Genomic DNA, 9,305 nt, shown 5'->3' on the forward strand with positions numbered 1-9,305 from the left:
TATATTATAGTTCATCATGAAGCTCTAGCAGCTTGGTGACAGTGACTTTGGAGAACCATCACTATCTCATCTGGAAGATTAAATCCCACTCGATTCAAGTGATTGTAGCACTCAGACAATCTGAGCACATGCTCAACGATTGAGCTTTTTCTCCCTTACTTTGTATGCAAAGAATCATGTCGAAGGTTTTGTATCCATCAACACGGGCACAAGCATGAAATCTTAATTTCATCTCTTGAAACATCTTATATGTCTCGTGGCGTTCATAACGTCTTCCACGCCTTACTTCTAAGCCGTTTAAGCATTACGCACTGAACTATCATGTAGTCATCAAAATCTTGTATGTTGGATGTTCGCAACATCTACAAACGATGTTCGGGGTTTAGCACACTGAGCAATGCTTTGAAGACATAAGCCTTTTATGCAGCAACGAGGACAATCCTCAGTTCACGGACCAAGTCCGCATAATTTCTACTATCATGTTTCAACTAAATTTTCTCTAGGAACATATCTAAAACAGTAGAGCTACAACGCATGCTACGATATTATTTGTGAAGACCTTTTGACTATATTCATGAAAAACTGAGTTTAGCTAATCATATTACTAATAACTCCCACTCAAAATATACAGCTCTCTAGTCATTCGAGTGGTGCATGATCCAAATTCACTAGCTCAAGTCCGATCATCACGTGAGTTGAGTTTAGCTACAATGGTGAACATCTCCATGTTGATCATATCAACTATATGATTCATGCTCGACCTTTCGGTCTCCTGTGTTCCGAGGCCATGTCTGTACATGCTAGGCTCATCAAGTTTAACCTGAGTGTTCCGCGTGTGCAACTGTTTTGCACCCGTTGTATCTGAACGTTGAGTCTATCACACCCGATCATCACGTGGTGTCACGAAACGACAAACTGTAGCAACGGTGCACAGTCGGGGAGAACACAATTTTATCTTGAAATTTTAGTGAGAGATCACCTTATAATGTTACCGCCGTTCTAAGCAAAATAAGGTGCATAAAAGGATTAATATCACAGGCAAATCATAAGTGACAAGGTATGGCCATGAACTTCGTGCTTCACGATCTCCATCACTCAAGCACCGACATGATCTCAATCGTCACCAGCGCCACACCATGCTCTCCATCATTGTGTCGCCATCGTGGTTGTCGTGTTATATATGTTATCTTATCTTATCTTACCTACTAATAAAGCAAATAGTGCTTCTTCCATACGTCATCCAAATTACCCTTAAAGTTGACTAAAATTACCCACCAATGCCACCTATAAGTCATAAAAGACGTTTCAAACAGGAAAATCTCCGGACTGGGCCGGCCCATGTAGTCACCTCCTATATTACGCTCTAGGCGTTGGAAAAAAATGCAGCACACCTGTTTGGGCCGGCCCATGCGTGGGCGCCTGTTTTTTTGTTTAGTTTTTTTATTTTCTTTTCAGTTTCATTTTTTTCTACTTTAAATAATTTAGAACTTCAAACAACTTTTCTCGATTTTAAGAAACTGAGAATTTCGAAATAATATATTCAAAAAACATTTTTTTTGAATTCAAAAACTACTCAGGTGTTTTGAAAAATGTTTGCATATAAAAAATGTTTAAACTTTGAGAAAAAGTCCATAAAATAAAAAAGTCAACGATTTTAAACAAAAGTCCATGTAAAAATCTTAGAAATAGTTCGTGCCTGTGTTTTTAGTCTCATTTTTTATTTTCATTTTTTTGTTCCATTTTTTAGTTTAAATAATTTAGAACTTTGAAAAAAAATTGCAATTTATTAAACTGGGAATTTTGAAATAAAAGTTTGAAGAAAATATAAAATGTTTGTGAATTCAAAAAATGCTCAGGATTTTTTAAAAATATTCGCATATTGAGAAAAATGTTCATAATTTTGAGAACAATGTTGGTGAAAACAATAAAATTCCATGAATTTGAAAAAAAATTGTGTGTTATTTTTTGGGTGCAATTGAAAAAAATGTGTGCTAATTCAAAAAATGTTCATGCATTTGAAGAAATGTCCTAAAATTTTAAAGACATGATATGATCAGCACCATTGAAGATTATAATTGTTTTTCTCCCGTTGCAACGCACGGGTCTTTTTGCTAGTAATAATAATGTGTGCAACGCTTCTGTCGTCCGTCGTGGTAATTTTACAATAAACCCCGTGTATTTTGTTGAAATCAACCCGCAGTCCTTCATTAAGTGGGGAAAAAACCTGTCCCGTTACCTCCGTCTTCCCCACCCCGCAGACCTCCTGCCCCCTTCGTATCCAGATCGAACCAGAGAGAGAAGAAGAGGGGAGCCACCGCCTCCCCCGCCGCCCCCGCCACAAGCCCCATCAAGCGCCGCCCCCGAGGAGGAGAGGCGAGGAGGAGAGGGATCCGGCCAGAAGGTTCCGAGAGATGGGAGTCCCGGCGTTCTACAGGTGGCTGGCGGACCGGTACCCACAGACGGTGTCGGACGCGGAGGAGGAGGAGCCTGTGGAGCTCGAGGCCGGGGCCTTCGTCCCCGTCGACCCCCACTGCCCCAACCCCAACGGCCACCAGGCCTCCGCCGTCGTGCTGGCCGACCAGCTCTGCCGCCTCCACCTCGGGCAGATGTAGCCCATGCCCATGGCGCGCCTCGCCCCCTAGGACGAGAAGCTCCGCCCCCTCCACGTCGGGCAGACGCAGGCGCAGGTCGTGTCGGCTCCCCCGGTGCTGCACGCCTCCCCGACCGAGAAGCACGCGGCGATGCCCAAGAGCATCTCCATCCGCTCCAAAGGCTACCTGAAGCATCGCGTGACGAAGCCGGTGAACGTCGGCTCGGTGAGATCATCGAAACCCAACCCCTCCATTCCCCCGACTCAATCCCGCGGCTCTGTGCCAGTCCAATCCATGACGCTCACGTGTTCGACCATTTGCTTGTGTCGACGCAATGACAGCAACAACGCGTGTTCGTGGGCGTGGACGGCGCGAAGGCGGAGGAGCACAAGGGTGGAAGCGATGGCGGGGAGAAGGGCGGTCAGGTCGCCACGGCTCTCGGCGGGCTGCAGCTCCAGGTGCTATATATGCCACATCAGAAAACAAACAAAAAGCACAAAAATGGGAGATCTAAGTAACACAAATTTTGATTTAGATGCACAGAGCAAACGACACTTGAGTCAAGAGAGTTAGGACATGCCGACAAAAATGTGAATATTTGAGCTGCTTATCGGTGGGGTTGATCTGGGATTCTGGATCATCAGAGAGGTAAATTTATGTGTTGGAGGGTACTTTCGTACATGGTTTGTTATGTAAGTTATTCTGAATTGCTAGCTGACCTTCACGTTTCTCTAAAATTGTGCGCAGCTGCCAGGGTATGATCCGTGCAGTGATTCCTATCAATGCCTATCTCAATGATCCAGCAGTGCAGGACGCTTTCCATGCTAGGATGACAGAGTGGTCACCCTGCAAGTAATTAGATGAACTCGACACTGATTTAGCATATACCGGTCAACAATTTTGCAATGATTTTCACGCACATGTCCGAAAGTTAACCGTGTGATTCATGCTTGCAGAAACTTCAAGTGGAAAGATGCGCTAGTGACTATGCTGCCATCCATCAAGTTCTTGATCGAGAACAAGCTTCCCGTTTGGATATTCAGGTAGTAACATATTAACATCAGTTATTCTCAGACACCTAAAAAGTATTTAGTTTTAGTAGTACAATAAACTTTCCTGCATTTTAGAGTGGTGATTTCGAATCCGTATGCCCTCTTCCGGCGACGAGGTACTCTATTCAAAACCTTGGCCTTCCTGTGACCACTCCATGGAGCCCATGGGTGGCAAAGGGGGAGGTAATTAAATCCCATCATCGAAAACATTATTCATCTACAATGTTTTGGTCACTCTGAAAGTGACGGCTTCACTTACTGGTTAGGTGGCAGGATATGTTCAGCAGTACGCCGGAGGATTGACATTTCTATCTATGAGAGGCGTCGGTCATCTTGTTCCGTCCTTCCAGCATGAGAGAGCGCTGGTAATGTTGACCTCTTTCCTGAAAGGGATGCTTCCACCTTACATTACATAGAAGGTCGGTGAGTCATGCACGAGTTGGCAATTGCTACTACGTGAAAATAGAGTTGCCACTTGCTATGAGTTAATTAATGTTTTCCTTTGAAAGGTTTATTTGCTTAATAATGATATAATATGTACCTGTATCCGGTAGATTTGAAGAAGGTCCTTGTCCTTTGAGTGGGCGTGTATTTCTTGTTGGATGACTTTATCATATAACTTTGAATAAAGATAACTACGGTTTGGTGGTTACGATTACACTTCTCGCATTCTTAAGAGACAAAAACTGGTACACCTTGTAATTTTTTATGATTTTGTGAAGAACCCGCACAAATGTTTATTTTCTCCAAGGAAGAAAAAAAAATAAGATCAGAATTCTCTTGTGGCTGGTGATGAGGAGGGAAGCCAAGACCGAGCTATGTCTGAAGCGAGAGAAGATACAGATCATACTATTTTCGGACCTTCTTTACTAAATGCTTGTGTTTGTTGTCATGGTCATAAGAGCTAAAGCCAGCCCTTGCCCTATGTCCACATTGCTGATGGTTAAGAGTAGCTTATATATTTACTAAAAATAATTTGTGGAAGAGAGGCTTGACCAAGTGACGGGAACAAAAAAAATGTGGGTTGATAGAAAGAGTAGACCAGACATATTGGAAGTTGGAACAAGTAAAATGCATATTTTCCTCCTTTGATTCAAAGGAATTTCATAGGTTTTTTTGTGTCATCAAAAACTCTTGCTAATCCTATAGAGTTTGAATGGAGATGCCACTGCAACCCTATACTTTTCTTATTCCCGCGTTCTTAAAATCCTGCAAATCAAAGATGCCCTAAACTCGGTGGTGATGTCTAGACGGTCCTCAAACTTAGGAAGTTTCTTTTTTGAAACGAACAAACTTAGGAAGTGCTCTAATATGGTCCTGATACTTGGGCTTTATTACGATCCTGCAACTTGGTGCACCGGTCCCGCATATGTATATCGGTCCGATGGCAGCCTGGTGGGACACACCTGTGGCAAAGAGAGAGTAGAATCTATACCTAATAATAAAGCGGCTACTTCTTCTGGCGGAAAATCCGTTGCCGCCGTTTTTGCAAAAAAAGCCCCTGACGTTTTGTGTATTCAACCCGCACTCCCTTTTTAAGTGAAAAACATTTTGTTCTAGAATTTTGCGTTAGAAACCCTGCAGTTTCTATATTCAACCCGCAGTACGGGGTCGAGCCGTGCGGCGGCGCCATGGCTAGAGGGTGTAGATGATTTGCGTTGGGTGACGCGCCCGTGGAGGCGGATCCAGCAGCGTTCGATGAGGAGATGCAGGCGAATTGGTTTCTGTCGAAATGAGACGAGCGAGGCGCTGGTGTGGTGGTGGATGAGGTCGAGCCGTGCGACGGCGCCATGGGCAGAGGCAGTAGGATTTGCGCATCCGTGCAGAGAACAAGAGGACGAGGAGAATGGAAGGACATCAGGAGGCGCGAACGGATGACCGTCGACGTCCTAGGGGCGGCGGCCTCGCCGGAGTGAAGAACACGCGAGGATGCCGCCAAGCTGGATCGAGGGGCGCTGGGCACTGTCCTTTGTGTGTGTGACGACGCTGGTGAAGATGGGTATCGGGAGGCTGAGGTGATTGGGCTAGGGTTAGAGTAGTGGGGCGATTGGGCTTTAGGTGTTAGGTGGGCCGGCCTACAAAAAATATGAAGAATAGAAAGGAAGGATGCATTAGCTTTTGTAAATTATGTGGATTTGATTAAAAAGAAATAAGTGGATTCATCCATTCCATAATTAAAGGAATTAGAAAGGCTGACGCACGGTGCAGGCAAATTAAATTGATCCCTCGAGAATTAAAGGGTATTAATAGAGGGTTAGGAAGAAGAGTGTACGGTGATTAAGCGGATTTTTCATAATTAAAGGAATGCATGTTGCATGATGCCTTAAGTTAGTTTCTATACACTAAACCAAAGTTAAAATATAAAACTTTCATCATTTGAAAATGATCATGTATTCAAAACATAGAAAAAAATGTTCATGAAATCATAAAATGGGTAGGAATCCAAAAAAAGGATTAGGAAATAATAAAATGTTTGATAATTCAAAAAAGGTTCAGGAAATCATAAAATGTTCACGGAATCAAAAATTGTTGATGATTTTAAAAAACTATTCCGATATTGTTAAAGAATTAAAAATTTAGAAAAATATATTCATCAAATATAAAACATTCATGATTTTGAAAATGATCATGCATTCAAAACATGTCTATGAATTCAAAGATAATGTGTACAAAATTTTAAAAAAATCTTCACATGAACTCAAAAAAATGCGAATTTCAAAATTTGTACTCCATTTCAAAAAGACCATCGATTTAAAAAAATTGTCCATGTATTTCACAAAAATAAAGATAAATGGGCATCAATCGGCAAAATATGATATGTCAAAGTATTGAGACATACTTATTTAGTTGTGGTGTAATATTTGCGTCTCCCGTTGCAACGCACGGGTATTTTTGCTAGTTACTACTAAAGCTACAACCTAGCAATATAGTAAACGCATGTGCAAGCACAAACGTTAGTTTAAAGACAACCCTATGGCTCCTGCTAGTTGTCGTAGCATCGACGTGCAAGTCGATATTAACTATTACAACATGACACATCTCATACATCCAATATATCACATCATGTTGTTTGGCCATATCACATCACAAGCATACCCTGCAAAAACAAGTTAGAGGTCCTCTAATTTGTTGTTACTTGTTTTACGTGGCTGCTATGGGTATCTAGTATGATCGCATCTTACTTATGAAAAAACCACAACGGTGATGAGTAAGTTGCTATTTCACCTTCTCCAAGGACCGCCTCGTTCAAATCTGATTCAACTAAAGTTGAAGAAATAGGCACCCACCAGTCACCTTGATGCAATCACATTGCATGTTAACGGTGAAAGCAGTCTCTCGTGGTTACGAGTAATGTCGGTATGGGCCGCTTTGATTCAACAATGTCGCCGAATCAAGAAAAGACTAAGGAGGGCAGCAACTTAAACATCAACGCTCACAAACCCTTTTGTGATCTACTCGAGAAAATCATCTACGCATGAACCTAGCTCATGATTTCACTGATGGGAAACGTAGCATGGGAAACAAAAAAATTCCTACGCACACGAAGACCTATCATGGTGATGATCATCTACGAGATGGAGATTAGATCTACATACCCTTGTAGATGCTAAGCAAGAAGCATTAATGAACGCAGATGATGTAGTGGTACGCTTGTCAGATCCAAATCTCCATCCCACGAACAGCCCCGCGATCCGTCCCACGAACCGCCTTGCGATCCATCCCGATCAAGTACCGAACGAACGACACCTCCGCGTTCAGCACACGTACAGCTCGATGACGATCTCCGCCTTCTTGATCCAGCAAGAGGGGCGGGGAGGTAGATGAGTTCACCGGCAGCCTAACAGCGCTTCAGTGGTGGTGTTGTTGCTATTCCTGCAGGGCTTCGCCTAAGCTCCGCAGAAACGTGATCTAGACGAGAAATGGAGAAGTATAGGTGTCTAGATCTGATTTGCAGGTGGCAAAAGTTGTCTCAAATCAGCCCTAAAACACCAATATATATAGGAGGAAGGGAGGGGAGGAGGCAGCCTCAAACCCTCAAGGTTTGGCCGAAATTGGAGGTCGAGGAGTCCTACTCCAATCCTACTAGGAGTAGGATTCCTCCTTTCCACTTGGAAACCCTTTCCACCTCTTCCACCTTTGGGTTTTTACCTCTCAACCCTCATGGGCCTTAGTGGGAACTTATTACAGCCCACTAGGGGTTGGTTTATCTCTTCCCACAGCCCATGAGGCCCCTTGGGGCGTGACACTGCTGCTGGCTACGCCTATAGGGATTTCCTTGGCAAGTATGCAAAGGATTCCCCCGCGGCCTTAGAGCCTTGCGTTGGTGTTCCCTTGAAGAGGAAAGGGTGACGTAGCACAGCGGCGGTAAGTATTTCCCTTAGTTTGGGAACCAAGGTATCAATCCAGTAGGAGGATCGCGTCAAGTCACAAGTACCTGCACAAACACAAAGAGCTTGCACCCAACGCTATGAAGGGGTTGTCAATCCCTTATAGATTGTTTGCAAAGTGAGAACTGAAAGCAAAACAAAACAAAGCAAAGTAAAAGTAAAAGCTGAGATGATAATTGTGAGTAGACCCGGGGGCCGTAGTGTTCACTAGAGGCTTCTCTCATGAAAGCAAGTAGACGGTGGGTGAACGAATTACTGTCGAGCAATTGATAGAACAGCGCAAAGTCATGACGTTATCTATGGCAATGATCATACATATAGGCATCACGTCCAAAACAAGTAGACCGATACTTTCTGCATCTTCTACTATTACTCCACACGTCGACCGCTATCCAGCATGCATCTAGTGTATTGAGTTCATAAGAACAGAGTAACGCCTTAAGCAAGATGACATGATGTAGATGACCAATCTCAAATCAATGATGAAATCCCATCTTTTTACCCTTGATGGCAACAACATGATGCGTGCCTTGCTTCCCCTTCTGTCACTGGGAAAGGTCACCGCACGGTATGAACCCAAAACCAAGCACTTCTTCCATTGCAAGAATCATAGATCTAGTTGGCCAAACAAAACCCAAGACTCGGGAGACTTACAAGGATATCAACTCATGCATATAAGAAATCAGCAAAGACACAAATAGAATTCATAGGTAATCTGATCATAAATCCCCAATTCATCGGATCTTGACAAACACACCGCCAAAGAGGATTACATCGGATAGATCTCCATGAAGATCATGGATAACTTTGTATTGAAGATCCAAGAGAGAGAAGAAGTCATCTAGCTACTAACTACGGACCCGTAGGTCTGAAGTAGACTACTCACGAGTCATTGGAGAGGCAATGGTGTTGATGTAGAAGCCCTCCAGCTCCAAAGTCCCCTCCGGCAGGGCACCGGGAAGGGTCTCGAGATGAGATCTCACGGAAACGGAAACTTGCGGTGACGGGAAAGTGGTTTTGTGGACGCCCTGATTTTTTACAGGATTTTAGGGAATATATAGACCGAAGAGCTAGGGCAGAGGGGCGCTAGGGAAGCCACAAGGCTGCTTGCCCCCCCCCCGGCCGCGGCAGCAGGGCTTGTGGTCCCCTTGTGGCGCCTCTGCCTTGGCCCTCAAGTCCCCCGATCTTTTTCTGTTTCGGAAAAAATCATTTCGGGGATTTTATTCCGTTTGGACTCCGTTCCAAAATCAGATCTGAAAAGGGTCAAAAGCATG

At 43.7% G+C, this 9,305-nt stretch overlaps 1 pseudogene; it reads left to right on the top strand.

Annotated features, from left to right (window-relative positions):
* Positions 1–2,411: 2,411 nt before the first annotated feature.
* LOC123396911 lies at positions 2,412–4,059 on the top strand (annotated as a pseudogene).
* The last annotated feature ends 5,246 nt before the right edge of the window (positions 4,060–9,305 follow it).

Source organism: Hordeum vulgare, chromosome 5H (assembly GCF_904849725.1).
Source record: "Hordeum vulgare subsp. vulgare chromosome 5H, MorexV3_pseudomolecules_assembly, whole genome shotgun sequence".
Taxonomy (NCBI): Eukaryota; Viridiplantae; Streptophyta; class Magnoliopsida; order Poales; family Poaceae; genus Hordeum; species Hordeum vulgare.